The following is a 17,894-nucleotide window of genomic DNA, read 5'->3' as shown; positions in this document are numbered from 1 at the left end:
TTGCCACTATAGATATACATAAGGATTAATCTTACTCATACATACATAAAGTTAGGATTACTATGAATATACATAAGTTAAGTTACTATAGATATACGTAAAGTTAAGTTACTATATATATACATAAAGTTAAGTTACTAGCAGATATACATAAGTTGTTAAGTTATTATACATATACATAAGTTAGTTACTATAGATATACATATAGTTAAGTTACTATAGATATACATAGGATTAAGTTATTATACATATACATAAAGTTAAGTTACTATACATATACATAGGTTGAAGTTCACTATAGATATACATAAGTTGTTATTACTATACATATTCATGGGTTACAAGTTACTTATAGATATACATAAGTTAAGTTACTATACATATAAATGGGTTAAGGATTACTATAGATATACATAACCCTACTATAGATATACATAAGTTAAGAGTTACTATAGATATACATAAGGTTAAGTTACACTATAGATATACATATAAGTTAAGTTACTATACATATACATGAAGTTAAGTTACTATAGATATACATAAAGTTAGAGGTTACTATAGATATACATAGTAAGTTACTATAGATATACAGGTTAAGTTACTATACATATACATAAGTTAAGTTACTATAGATATACATATAAGTTAAGTTACTATAGATATGTACATAAGTTAAGTTACTATACATATACATAAGTTAAGTTACTGCTAGATATACATAGGATTAAGTTACTATAGATATACATAAGTTAAGTTACTCATAGATATACATAAGTTGCTACTATACATATACATAAGATTAAGTTACTATAGATATACATAAGTTAAGTTATTATACATATACATAAGTTAAGATTACTATACATATACATAGAAGTTAAGTTACTATAGATATTCATAAGTTAAGGATTACTATACATATACATAAGTTAAAAGTTACTATAGATATTACATAAGTTAAGTTACTATAGATATACATAAGTTAAGTTACTATACATATACATAGTTAAGTTACTATAGATATACATAAGTTAAGATTACTATACATATATACATAAAGTTATTACTACTATACATATACATAAGTTAAGTTACTATAATATTATACATAAGTTAGAGTTACTATAGATATACATAGGTTAAGATTACTATGAATATTCATAAGTTACAAGTTACTATATATAACATAAGTTAAGTTACTATACATATACATAAGTTAAGTTACTATGATATACATAGGTAAGTTACTATACATATACATAAGTTAAGTTACTATGAATATACATAAGTTAAGTTACTATAGTATACATAAGTTAAGTTACTATAGATATACACATAGGTTAAGTTATTATACATATACATAGGTTAAGTTACTATAGATATACATAAGTTAAGTTACTATACATATACATAAGTTAAGTTACTATAGATATACATAAGCTAAGTTACTATGAATATACATAAGTTAAGTTACTATAGATATACATAAGTTAAGTTACTATAGATATACATAAGTTAAGTTATTATACATACAATACACCAATGGATTAAGTTACTATAGATATACATAAGTTAAGTTACTATGAATATACATAAGTTAAGTTACTAGATATACATAAAGTTAAGTTACTATGAATATACATAGTTAAGTTATACATATAAATAAGTTAAGTTACTATAGATATACATAAGTTACTATACATATACATAAGTTGAGTTACTATACATATACATAAGTTAAGTTACTATACATATATACATAAGTTAAGTTACTATAGATATTCATAAGTTAAGTTACTATAGATATACATAGGTTAAGTTTATTCATACATATACATAAGTTAAGTTACTATGAATATACATAGGTTAAGTTACTATACATATACATAAGTTAAGGATTACTATAGATATTCATAAGTTAAGTTACTATAGATATACATAGGTTAAGTTATTATACATATACATAAGTTAAGTTACCATCATGATATACATAAGTTAGCACTTACTATACATATACATGGGTTAAGGATTACTATACATATCTCATAAGTTAAGTTACTATGAATATACATAGGTTAAGTTATTGGCACATACATAAGTTAGTTACTATAGATATACATAAGTTGTTTTACTATACAATAGTTGTTACTTAACATGATATACATAAGTTAAGTTACTATAGATACATAGGTTGTTATTATACATATATAGGTTAGTTCTATACATATACATAAGTTAAGTTACTATAGATATTCATAAGTTAGTACATATACACATACATAAGTAAAGTTACTATACATAGGTTAAGTTACTATACATATACATAAGTTAAGGATTACTATAGATATACATAAGGTTAAGTTACTATTATACATAAGTTAAGTTACTATAGATATACATAAGTTAAGTTACTATAGATATACATAAGTTAAGTTACTATAGATACATACATAGGTTAGTTACTATAGATATACACATATACTATAGATACTATACATATACTATAGATATACATAGTTAAGTTACTATACATATAAATAGGTTAAGTTACTATAGATATACATAAGTTAAGTTACTATACATATACATAAGTTAAGTTACTATACATATACATAAGTTAAAGTTACTATAGATATACATAAGTTAAGTTACTATAGATACATACAAGTTAACTTACTATACATATACATAAGTTAAGTTACTATACATATATGTAAGTTAAGTTACTATAGATATACATAAGTTAAGTTACTATAGATATACATAAGTTAAGTTACTATAGATATACATAAGTTAAGTTACTATAGATATACATAAGTTAAGTTACTATAGATATACATAAGTTAAGTTAACTATAGATATATATAAGTTAAGTTACTATACACATAAATAAGTTAAGTTACTATAGATATACATAAGTTACTATATACATATACATAAGTTAAGTTACTATAGATATACATAAGTTAAGTTACTATAGATATGCATAAGTTAAGTTACTATACATATACATAAGTTAAGTTACTATAGATATACATAAGTTAAGTTATTATACATATGCATAGGTTAAGTTACTATACATATACATAAGTTAAGTTACTATAGAATATTCATAACTTAAGTTACTATAGATATATACATAGGTTAAGTTATTATACACATACACAAAAAAAGTTGTCACCATAGATATACATAAGTTAAGTTACTCTACATATACATAAGTTAAGTTACTATAGATATTCATAGGATTAAGTTACTATAGATATACATAGGTTAAGTTATTATACATATACATAAGTTAAGTTACTATAGATATATGCATAAGTTAAGTTACTATAGATATGCATAAGTTAAGTTACTATACATATACATAAGTTAAGTTACTATACATATACATAAGTTAAGTTACTATACATATACATAGGTTAAGTTACTATACATATACATAAGTTAAGTTACTATAGATATTCATAAGTTAAGTTACTATATAGATATACATAAGTTAAGTTACTATACATATAAATAGGTTAAGTTACTATAGATATACATAAGTTCACTATACATATACATAAGTTAAGTTACTATACATATACATAAGTTAAGTTACTATAGATATACATAAGTTAAGTTATTATACATATGCATAGGTTAAGTTACTATACATATACATAAGTTAAGTTACTATAGATATTCATAAGTTAAGTTACTATAGAATATACATGAGTTAAGTTATTATACATATACATAAGTTAAGTTACTATAGATATACATAGGTTAAGTTATTACACATATACATAAGTTAAGTTACTATATAGATATACATAAGTTAAGTTACTATACATATACAATAGGTTAAGGTTACTATATACATATACATAAAGTTAAGTTACTATAGATATACATAAGTTAAGTTACTATAGATATACATAAGTTAAGTTACTATAGATATACATAAGTTAAGTTACCATAGATATACATAAGTTAAGTTACTATAGATATACATAAGTTAAGTTACTATAGATATTCATAAGTTAAGTTACTATAGATATACATAAGTTAAGTTATTATACATATACATACGTTAAGTTACTATAGATATACATAAGTTAAGTTACTATAGATATTCATAAGTTAAGTTACTATACATATACATAAGTTAAGTTACTATAGATATACATAAGTTAAGTTACTATACATATACATAGGTTAAGTTACTATACATACATAAGTTAAGTTACTATAGATATACATAAGTTAAGTTACTATACATATATAAGTTAAGCTACTACACATATACATAAGTTAGGATTACTATACATATACATAGGTTAAGTTACTATAGATATACATAAGTTAAGTTACTATAGATATTCATAAGTTAAGTTACTATAGATATACATAAGTTAAGTTAATTATACATATATAAATAGGTTAAGTTACTATAGATATACATTAAGTTACTATACATATACATAAGTTAAGTTACTATACATATACATAAGTTAAGTTACTATAGATATACATAAGTTAAGTTACATATACATATACATAAGTTAAGTTACTTTATACATATACATAAGTTAAGTTACTATAGATATTCATAAGTTAAGTTACTATAGATATACATAAGTTAAGTTATTATACATATACATAAGTTAAGTTACTATATAGATATACATAGGTTAAGTTACTATACATATACATAAGTTAAGTTACTATAGATATACATAAGTTAAGTTACTATACATATACACAGGTTAAGTTACTCATACATATACATAAGTTATTAGTTACTATAGATATACATAAGTTAAGTTACTATAGATATACATAAGTTAAGTTACTATAGATATACATAAGTTAAGTTACTATAGATATGCATGTAAGTTAAGTTACTATACATATATACATTAAAGTTAAGTTACTAGATATTCATAAGTTAAGTTACTATAGATATACATAAGTTAAGTTACTATACATATACATAAGTTAAGTTACTATAGATATACATAGGTTAAGTTACTATAGATACATATAAGTTAAGTTATTATACATATACATAAGTTAAATTACTATAGATATACATAGGTTAAGTTACTATACATATACATATACATAAGTTGTTACTATAGATATACATAAGTTAAGTTACTATACATATACATAAGTTAAGTTACTATGAGATATACATAAGTTAAGTTATATATAGACATACATAAGTTAAGTTACTATACATATACATAAGTTAAGTTACTATAGATATTCATAAGTTAAGTTACTATAGATATACATAAGTTAAGTTACTATACATATACATAAGTTAAGTTACTATAGATATACATAAGTTAAGTTACTATACATATACATAAGTTAAGTTACCTTATAGATATACATAGGTTAAGTTACTTATACATATACATAAGTTAAGTTACTATAGATATACATAAGTTAAGTTATATATATATACACATAAGTTAAGTTATTATACATATACATAAGTTAAGTTACTATAGATATACATAAGTTAAGTTACTATACATATACATAGGTTAAGTTACTATAGATATACATAAGTTAAGTTACCATATATATACATAAGTTAAGTTACTATATATATACATAAGTTAAGTTACTATAGATATACATAGGTTAAGTTACTATACATATACATAAGTTAAGTTACTATATAGATATACATAAGTTAAGTTATTATAGACATACATAAGTTAAGTTATTATAGATATGCATAAGTTAAGTTACTATAGATATACATAGGTTAAGTTACTATAGATATACATAAGTTAAGTTACTATAGATATTCATAAGTTACGTTACTATAGATATACATAAGTTAAGTTACTATACATATAAATAGGTTAAGTTACTATAGATATACATAACTTACTTTATACATATACATAAGTTAAGTTACTATAGATATACATAGGTTAAGTTACTATAGATATACATAAGTTAAGTTACCATAGATATTCATAAGTTACGTTACTATAGATATACATAAGTTAAGTTACTATACATATACATAAGTTAAGTTACTATAGATATACATAAGTTAAGTTATTATACATGCACAAGTTAAGTTACTATACATATACATAAGTTAAGTTACTATAGAATATTCATAACTTAAGTTACTATAGATATACATAGGTTAAGTTATATACATATACAAAAGTTAAGTCCATAGATATACATAAGTTAAGTTACTATACATATGCATAAGTTAAGTTACTATAGATATTCATAAGTTAAGTTACTATAGATATACATAGGTTAAGTTATTATACATATACATAAGTTAAGTTACTATAGATATACATAAGTTAAGTTACTATAGATATGCATAAGTTAAGTTACTATACATATACATAAGTTAAGTTACTATACATATACATAGGTTAAGTTACTATAGATATACATAGGTTAAGTTACTATAGATATACATAAGTTAAGTTACTATAGATATTATTAAGTTAAGTTACTATAGATATACATATAAGTTAAGTTACTATACATATAAATAGGTTAAGTTACTATAGATATACATAAGTTACTATACATATACATAAGTTAAGTTACTATACATATACATAAGTTAAGTTACTATAGATATACATAAGTTAAGTTATTATACATATGCACATAAGTTAAGTTACTATATATATACATAAGTTAAGTTACTATAGATATTCATAAGTTAAGTTACTATAGATATACATAGGTTAAGTTATTATACATATACATAAGTTAAGTTACTATAGATATACATAGGTTAAGTTATTATACATATACATAAGTTAAGTTACTATACATATACATAAGTTAAGTTACTATAGACATATACATAAGTTAAGTTACTATACATATACATAAGTTAAGTTACCATTATATATACATAAGTTAAGTTACTATAGATATACATAAGTTAAGTTACTATACATATACATAAGTTAAGTTACTATAGATATACATAAGTTAAGTTATTATACATATACATAAGTTAAGTTACTATAGATATACATAATTTAAGTTACTATAGATATACATAAGTTAAGTTACTATACATATACATAAGTTAAGTTACTATAGATATACATAAGTTAACTTACTAGAATATATACATAAGTTAAGTTACTATAGATATACATAAGTTAAGTTACTATAGATATACATAGGTTAAGTTTACAATACTATATATACATACATAAGTTAAGTTACTATAGATATACATAGGTTAAGTTTATTATACATATACATAAGTTAAGTTACTATAGATATACATTAAGTTACTACTAGATATACATAAGTTAAGTTATTATACATATGCATAAGTTAAGTTACTATACACATACACAGGTTAAGTTACTATATAGATACATAAGTTAAGTTACTATAGATATTCATAAGTTACAGTTACTATAGATATACATAGGTTAAGTTACTATACATATAAATAGGTTAAGTTACTATAGATATACATTAGTTATACATATACATATACATATACATAAGTTACTATAGATATACATAGGTTAAGTTACTATAGATATACATAAGTTAAGTTACCATAGATATTCATAAGTTACAAGTTACTATAGATATACATAAGTTAAGTTACTATACATATAACATAAGTTAAGTTACTATAGATATACACAAGTTAAGTTATTATGGGCACACATAGCATAAGTTGTTACTAGATATACATAAGAAGTTAAGTTACTATAGATATTCATAACTTAAGTTACTATGAATATACATAGGTTAAGTTATTATACATATACAAAAGTTAAGTCACTATAGATATACATAAGTTAAGCTACTATACATATACATAAGTTAAGTTACTATAGATATTCATAAGTTAAGTTACTATAGATATACATAGGTTAAGTTATTATACATATACATAAGTTAAGTTACTATAGATATACATAAGTTAAGTTACTATAGATATGCATAAGTTAAGTTACTATACATATACATAGGTTAAGTTACTATACATATACATAAGTTAAGTTACTATAACATATACATAAGTTAAGTTACTATACATACAATTAGGTTAAGTTACTATAGATATACATAAGTTACTATACATATACATAAGTTAAGTTACTATACATATACATAAGTTAAGTTACCATAGAATATACATAAGTTAAGTTACTATACACATATGCATAAGTTAAGTTACTATACATATACATAAGTTAAGTTACTATAGATATACATAAGTTAAGTTACTATAGATATACATAGGTGTTATTACTATACATATACATAAGTTAAGTTACTATAGATATACATAGGTTAAGTTACTATACATATACATAAGTTAAGTTATTATACATATACATAAGTTAAGTTACTATAGATATACATAAGTTAAGTTACTATACATATAAATAGGTTAAGTTACTATACATATACATAAGTTAAGTTACTATAGATATACATAAGTTAAGTTACTATAGATATACATAAGTTAAGTTACTATAGATATACATAGTTGTAATTATACTATATATATACATAAGTTAAGTTACTATAGATATTCATAAGTTAAGTTACCATAGAGATACACAAGTTAAGTTATTATTACATATACATAAGTTAAGTTACTATAGATATACATAAGTTAAGTTTTACTATAGATATACATAGGTGCTATTATACATATTAATATACATAAGTTAAGTTACTTATAGATATACATAAGTTAAGTTACCATAGATATACATAAGTTAAGTTACTATAGAATATACATAAGTTAAGTTACTATACATATACATAGGTTAAGTTACTATACATATACATAAGTTAAGTTACTATAGATATACATAAGTTAAAGTTACTATGACATATACATAAGTTAAGTTACTATAGATATACATAAGTTAAGTTACTTATACATATACATAAGTTAAGTTACTATAGATATACATAGGTTAAGTTATTATAGATATACATAAGTTAAGTTACTATAGATATTCATATTGTTAAGTTACTATACATATACATAAGTTAAGTTACTATACATATACATAAGTTAAGTTACTATAGATATACATAAGATTACTATACATATACATAAGTTAAGTTACTATACATATACATAAGTTAAGTTACTATAGATATACATAAGTTAAGTTACTATACATATATATAGGATTAAGTTACTATATATATACATAAGTTAAGTTACTATAGATATACATAAGTTAAGTTACTATAGATATACATAAGTTAAGTTACTATACATATACATAAGTTATTGTTACTATAGATATACATAGGTTAAGGATATTATACATATACATAAGTTAAGTTACTATACATATACATAAGTTAAGTTACTATAGATATTCATAAGTTAAGTTACTATAGATATATACATAGGTTAAGTTACTATACATATACATAAGTTAAGTTAATTATAGATATACATAAGTTAAAGTTACTATACATATACATAAGTTAAGTTACTATAGATATACATAGGTTAAGTTACTATACATATACATAAGTTAAGTTACTATAGATATACATAAGTTAAGCTACCAGATACATACATAAGTTAAGTTATTATACATATACATAAGTTAAGTTACTATAGATATACATAAGTTAAGTTACTATACATATATACATAAGTTAAGTTACTATAGATATACATAAGTTAAGTTACTATGAATATACATAAGGTTAAGTTATATATATATACATAAGTTAAGTTACTATAGATATACATAGGTTAAGTTATTATACATATACATAAGTTAAGTTACTATAGATATACATAAGTTAAGTTACTATAGATATACATAAGTTAAGTTACTATAGATATACATAAGTTAAGTTATTATACATATATGCATAGGTTAAGTTACTATACATATACATAGGTTAAGTTACTATAGATATACATAAGTTAAGTTACTCATAGATATTCATAAGTAAGTGTTACTATAGATATACATAAGTTAAGTTACTATACATATACATAGGTTAAGTTACTATAGATATACACATAAGTTACTATACATATACATAAGTTAAGTTACTATAGATATACATAGGTTAAGTTACTATAGATATACATAAGTTAAGTTACCATAGATATTCATAAGTTAAGTTACTATGAATATACATAAGTTAAGTTACTATACATATACATAGGTTAAGTTACTATAGATATACATAAGTTAAGTTATTATACATATGCATAAGTTAAGTTACTATACATATACATAAGTTAAGTTACTATAGATATATTCATAACTTAAGTTACTATAGATATACATAGGTTAAGTTATTATATATATATACAAAAGTTAAGTTCACCATAGATATACATAAGTTAAGTTATTATACATATGCATAAGTTAAGTTACTATAGATATTCATGAAGTTAAGTTACTATAGATATACATAGGTTAAGTTATTATACATATACATAAGTTAAGTTACTATAGATATACATAAGTTAAGTTACTATAGATATACATAAGTTAAGTTACTATATATATACATAAGTTAAGTTACTATACACATACATAAGTTAAGTTACTATAGATATACATAGGTTAAGTTACTATAGATATACATAAGTTAAGTTACTATAGATATTCATAAGTTAAGTTACTATAGATATACATAAGTTAAGTTACTACACATATACATAGGTTAAGTTACTATAGATATACATAAGAAGTTACTATACATATACATAAGTTAAGTTACTATACATATACATAAGTTAAGTTACTATAGATATACATAAGTTAAGTTACTTATAGATATACATAAGTTAAGTTACTATACATATACATAAGTTAAGTTACTATAGATATTCATAAGTTAAGTTTACTATACATATACATAGGTTAAGTTATTATACATATACATAAGTTTAAATTAATACTATAGATATACATAAGTTAAGTTACTATACATATACATAAGTTAGGTTACTATAGATATACATAAGTTAAGTTACTATACATATACATAAGTTAAGTTACTATACATATACATAAGTTAAGTTACTATAGATATACACATAAGTTAAGTTACTATAGATATACATAAGTTAAGTTACTATACATACATACAAGTTAAGTTACTATACATATACATAAGTTAAGTTACTATACATATACATAAGTTAAGTTACTATAGATATACATAAGTTAAGTTACTATAGATATACATAAGTTAAGTTACTATAGATATACATAAGTTAAGTTACCTATAGATATTCATACATTAAGTTACTATAGATATACATAAGTTAAGTTACTATACATATACATAAGTTAAGTTACTATAGATACACATAAGCTAAGTTACTATACATATAGTTAAGTTAAGTTACTATATATACATAAGTTAAGTTACTTATAGATATTCACAAGTTAAGTTACTATAGAATATATATAGGTTAAGTTATTATACACATACATAAGTTAAGTTACCATAGACATATACATAAGTTAAGTTACTATACATATGCATAAGTTAAGTTACTATAGATATTCATAAGTTAAGTTACTATAGATATACATAGGTTAAGTTACTATACATTATACATAAGTTAAGTTACTATAGATATACATAAGTTAAGTTACTATAGATATGCATAAGTTAAGTTACTATACATATACATAAGTTAAGTTACTATACATATACATAAGTTAAGTTACTATACATATACATAAGTTAAGTTACTATAGATATACATAGGTTAAGTTACTATATAGATATACATAAGGATTACTATTATACACATACATAAGTTAAGTTACTATACATATACATATAAGTTAAGTTACTATAGATATACATAGGTTAAGTTATTATACATATACATAAGTTAAGTTACTATACATATACATAAGTTAAGTTACTATAGATATTCATAAGTTAAGTTACTATAGATATACATAGGTTAAGTTATTATACATATACATAAGTTAAGTTACTATAGATATACATAGGGTTAGTTACTATACATATACATAAGTTAAGTTACTATACATATACATAAGTTAAGTTACTATAGATATACATAAGTTAAGTTACTATACATATACATAGGTTAAGTTACTATACATATACATAAGTTAAGTTACTATAGATATACATAAGTTAAGTTACTATACATATACATAAGTTAAGTTACTATAGATATACATAAGTTAAGTTACTATAGATATTACATAAGTTAAGTTACTATAGATATTCATAACTTAAGTTACTATAGATATACATAGGTTAAGTTATTATACATATACATAAGTTAAGTTACTATAGATATTCATAAGTTAAGTTACTATAGATATACATAGGTTAAGTTATTATACATATACATAAGTTAAGTTACTATAGATATACATAAGTTAAGTTACTTATACATATACATAAGTTAAGTTACTATAGATATACATAAGTTAAGTTAACATACATATACATAAGTTAAGTTACTATAGATATACATAAGTTAAGTTACTATAGATAGATATACATAAGTTAAGTTACTATAGATATGCATAAGTTAAGTTACTATACATATACATAAGTTAAGTTACTATACATATACATAAGTTAAGTTACTATAGATATACATAAGTTATTTTACTATAGATATACATAAGTTAAGTTACTATAGATATTCATAAGTTAAGTTTTACTATAGATATACATAAGTTAAGTTACTATACATATAAATAGGTTAAGTTACTATAGATATACATAAGTTACTATACATATACATAAGTTAAGTTACTATAGATATACATAAGTTAAGTTACTATAGATATACATAAGTTGTGCTATTATACATATGCATAAGTTAAGTTACTATACACATACATAAGTTAAGTTACTATAGATATATACATAAGTTAAGTTACTATAGATATACATAGGTTAAGTTATTATACATATACATAAGTTAAGTTACTATATATACACATAGGTTAAGTTATTATACATATGCATAAGTTAAGTTACTATAGATATACATAAGTTAAGTTACTATAGATATTCATAAGTTAAGTTACTATAGATATACATAGGTTAAGTTATTGTATACATACAAGCATGTTAAGTTACTATAGACATACACAAGTTAAGTTACTATACATATACATAAGTTAAGTTACTATAGATATACATAGGTTAAGTTACTATAACATATACATAAGTTAAGTTACTATAGATATACATAAGTTAAGTTACTATAGATATACATAAGGTTAAGTTATTATACATATACATAAGTTAAGTTACTATAGATATACATAAGTTAAGTTACTATATATATACATAAGTTAAGTTACTATAGATATACATAAGTTAAGTTACTATATGATATATTTAGGTTAAGTTACTATATATATATACATAAGTTAAGTTACTATGAATATACATAGGTTAAGTTGTTGTACATACATACATAAGTTAAGTTACTATAGATATACATAAGTTAAGTTACTTATAGATATACATAAGTTAAGTTACTATAGATATACATAAGTTTAGTTAGTATACATATACATAAGTTAAGTTACTATAGATATACATAGGTTAAGTTACTATAGATATACATAAGTTAAGTTACTATAGATATTCATAAGTTACGTTACTATAGATATACATAAGTTAAGTTACTATACATATAAATAGGTTAAGTTATCATATAGATATACATAACTTACTATACATATACATAAGTTAAGTTACTATAGATATACATAAGTTAAGTTACTATAGATATACATAAGTTAAGTTACTCATAGATATTCATAAGTTACGTTACTATATAGATACATACATGTTAAGTTACTATACATATACATAAGTTAAGTTACTATAGATATACATAAGTTAAGTTATTATACATATGCATAAGTTAAGTTACTATACATATACATAAGTTAAGTTACTATAGATATTCATAAGTTAAGTTAATATGAAGATACATAAGGTTGCTTTCATTATACATATACAAAAGTTAAGTTACATAGATATACATAAGTTAAGTTACTCCACATATGCATAAGTTAAGTTACTATAGATATTCATAGGACTAAGATTTTATAGATATACATAGGTTAAGTTATTATACATATACATAAGCCAATTACCTATAGATAGACATACATGTTAAGTTACTATAGATATGCATAAGTTAAGTTACTATACATATATACATAAGTTAAGTTACTTATACATATACATAAGTTAAAGTTACTATACATATACATATTGTTAAGTTATAGATATACATAAGTTAAGTTTACTATAGATATTCATAAGTTGTTTTACTATAGATATACATAAGTTAAGTTACTCATACATATAAATAGGTTAAGTTACTATAGATATACATAAGTTACTATACATATACATAGGTTAAGTTACTATACATATACATAAGTTAAGTTACTATAGATATACATAACCTAAGTTACTATAGATATACACAAGTTAAGTTATTATACATATACATAAGTTAAGTTACTATAGATATTCATAAGTTAAGTTACTATATAGATATACAGGTTAAGTTATTATACATATACATAAGTTAAGTTCACTATAGATATACATAAGTTAAGTTACTATACATATACATAAGTTAAGTTACTTATAGATAGACATACATGTTAAGTTACTATACATATACATAAAGGTTAAGTTACTATACATATACATAAGTTAACTTACTATAGATATACATAAGTTAAGTTACTATAGATATACATAAGTTAAGATTACTTATACATATACATAAGTTGTTAAGTTACTATACATATACATAAGTTAAGTTACTATACATATACATAGGTTAAAAGCCTATAGAGATACATAAGTTAAAGTTACTATAGATATACATAAGTTAAGTTAACTATAGATATACATAAGTTAAGTTACTATACACATAAATAAGGTTAAGTTACTATAGATATACATAAGTTAATATACAGCATACGCAAGTTAAGTTACTATACACATACATAAGTTAAGTTACTATAGATACACATAAGTTAAGTTACTATACATATGCATAAGTTAAGTTACTATACATATACACATAAGTTAAGTTACTATAGATATTCATAAGTTAAGTTACTCTAGAGATACATAGGTTACATTACTACACATACATAAGTTAAGTTACTATAGATATACATATAGGTTAAGTTACTATTATACATATGCATAAGTTAAGCTACTATACATATACATAAGTTAAGTTACTATAGATATTCATAAGTTAAGTTACTATAGATATACATAGGTTAAGTTATTATACATATACATAAGTTAACTTACTATAGATATACATACATTACTATACATATACACATACATAAGTTAAGTTACTATAGATATGCACATAGGATAAGTTATTTTCATACATATACATAAGTTAAGTTACTATAGATATACATAAGTTAAGTTACTATACATATACAAGTTAAGTTAAGTTATTATACATACACATAAGGTTGGTAATTATAGATATACATAGGTTAACTTACCATAGATACATATAGTTAAGGATTACTATATATATACATAAGTTAAGTTACTATAGATATACGCAGGTTAAGTTACTATATACATACATAAGTTACTTAGTTACTACTATAGATATACATAGGTTGATTTATTATACATATACATAAGTTGGATTACTATAGATATACATAAGTTAAAGTTAATATATAGATATACATAAGTTAAGTTATTATACATATACATAAGTTAAGTTACTATACATATACATATAGGTTAAGTTACTATGAATATATACATAAGTTAAGTTACTATAGATATTCATAAGCCATGCTACCATAGATATACATAAGTTAAGTTACTACTATATATAAATAGGTTACATTACTATAGATATACATATAACTCTACTATACATATACATAAGTTAAGTTACTATAGATATACATAGGTTAGGTTACTATAGATATACATAAGTTAAGTTACTATAGATATTCATAAGTTACGCTACTATAGATATACATACAAGTTAAGTTACTATACATATACATAAGTTAAGTTACTATAGATATACATAAGTTAAGTTATTATACATATGCATAAGTTAAGTTACTATAGATATACATATAGTTAAGCTACTATAGATATTCATAACTTAAGTTACTATAGATATACATAGGTTAAGTTATTATACATACACAAAGTTAAGTCACTCATAGATATACATAAGTTAAGTTACTTAACATATAAATAGGTTAAGTTACTATACATATTCATAAGTTAAGTTACTATAGATATACATAGGTTAAAAGATTATTATACACATACATAAGAGTTAAGTTACTATAGATATACATGTTGGTTAGTTATAGATATGCATAGGTTAAGTTACTATACATATACATAAGTTAAGCTACTATAGATATACATAAGTTAAGTTACCATACATATACATAGGTTAAGTTACTATAGATACACATAGGTTAAGTTACTATAGATATTCATAAGTTAAGTTAATTATAGATATACATAAGTTAAGTTACTATACATATAAATAGGTTAAGTTACTATAGATATACATAAGGTTACTATACACATACATAAGTTAAGTTACACATAGATATACATAAGTTAAGTTACCATAGATATACATAAGCAGAGCTTATTATACATATGCATAAGTTAAGTTACTATACATATACATAAGTTAAGCTACTATAGATATCCATAGTTGTTAATTACACACAGGTTATAGACATACACATACACAAGCTGTCAATTATACATTATACATTAGGTTTGCCATTACACATATACATAGGCCAAGTTATTATACATACACATAAGTTACACATTACTATAGATATACATAAGTTAAGTTACTACACACATACATAGCTTAAGTTACTATAGACATTACATAAGCTTAGTCACTATAGATACACATAAGTTAAGTTACTATATAGATATACATAAGTTAAGTCACTATAGATATACATAAGTTAAGGATTACTATACATATTCATATTAGGGAAGTTACTATACACATACATAAGTTAAGTTATACATATACATAAGTTAAGTTACTATAGACATTCATAAGTTAAGTTACTATGAATATACATAGGTTAAGTTATTATACATATACATAAGGTTAAATTACTATAGACATACATAAGTTAAGTTACTATACACATATACATAAGTTAAGTTACTATAGATATACATAAGTTAAGTTTACTATACATATACATAAGTTAAGTTTACTATACACACATACATAAGTTAAGCCAATATAGATATACATATAGTTAAGTTACTATGAATATACATAAGTTAAGTTACTATACATATACATAGTTAAGATGATTACTATACATATACATAAGTTAAGATTACTCATAGATTATACATAAGTTAAGTTCACTATAGATATACATAAGTTAAGTTACTATAGATATCTCATAAGTTAAGTTACTATAGATATACATAAGTTAAGCTATCATACATATATATAGGTTAAGATTACTATAGAATACACATAAGTTAACCCATACATATACATAGAGTTAAGGTTACTATACATATACATAGGTTAAGTTACTTCATAGATATACATAAGTTAAGTTATTATACATATGCATAAGTTAAGATTACTATAACATATACATAAGTTAAGTTACTATAGATATTCATAGGATTAAGTTACTATAGATATACATAAGTTAAGTTATTATACATATACATAAGTTAAGTTACTATAGATATACATAGGTTAAGTTATTATTACATATACATAAGTTAAGTTACTATAGATATATACATAAGTTAAGTTACTA

General features: G+C 21.3%; 1 protein-coding gene across 11 annotated transcripts in view; it reads right to left on the bottom strand.

Annotated features, from left to right (window-relative positions):
* Positions 1-17,894, bottom strand: part of LOC143245244 (band 7 protein AGAP004871-like) — a 555,064-nt gene that overhangs the window by 231,615 nt on the left and 305,555 nt on the right. The gene's annotated exons all lie outside the window — the stretch shown is intronic.

This window comes from Tachypleus tridentatus, chromosome 2 (genome assembly GCF_004210375.1).
Source record: "Tachypleus tridentatus isolate NWPU-2018 chromosome 2, ASM421037v1, whole genome shotgun sequence".
In the NCBI taxonomy this organism is placed as follows: Eukaryota; Metazoa; Arthropoda; class Merostomata; order Xiphosura; family Limulidae; genus Tachypleus; species Tachypleus tridentatus.
The sequence above is the reverse complement of the archived record's forward strand: the minus strand, read 5'-3'. Positions and strand labels throughout refer to the sequence as shown.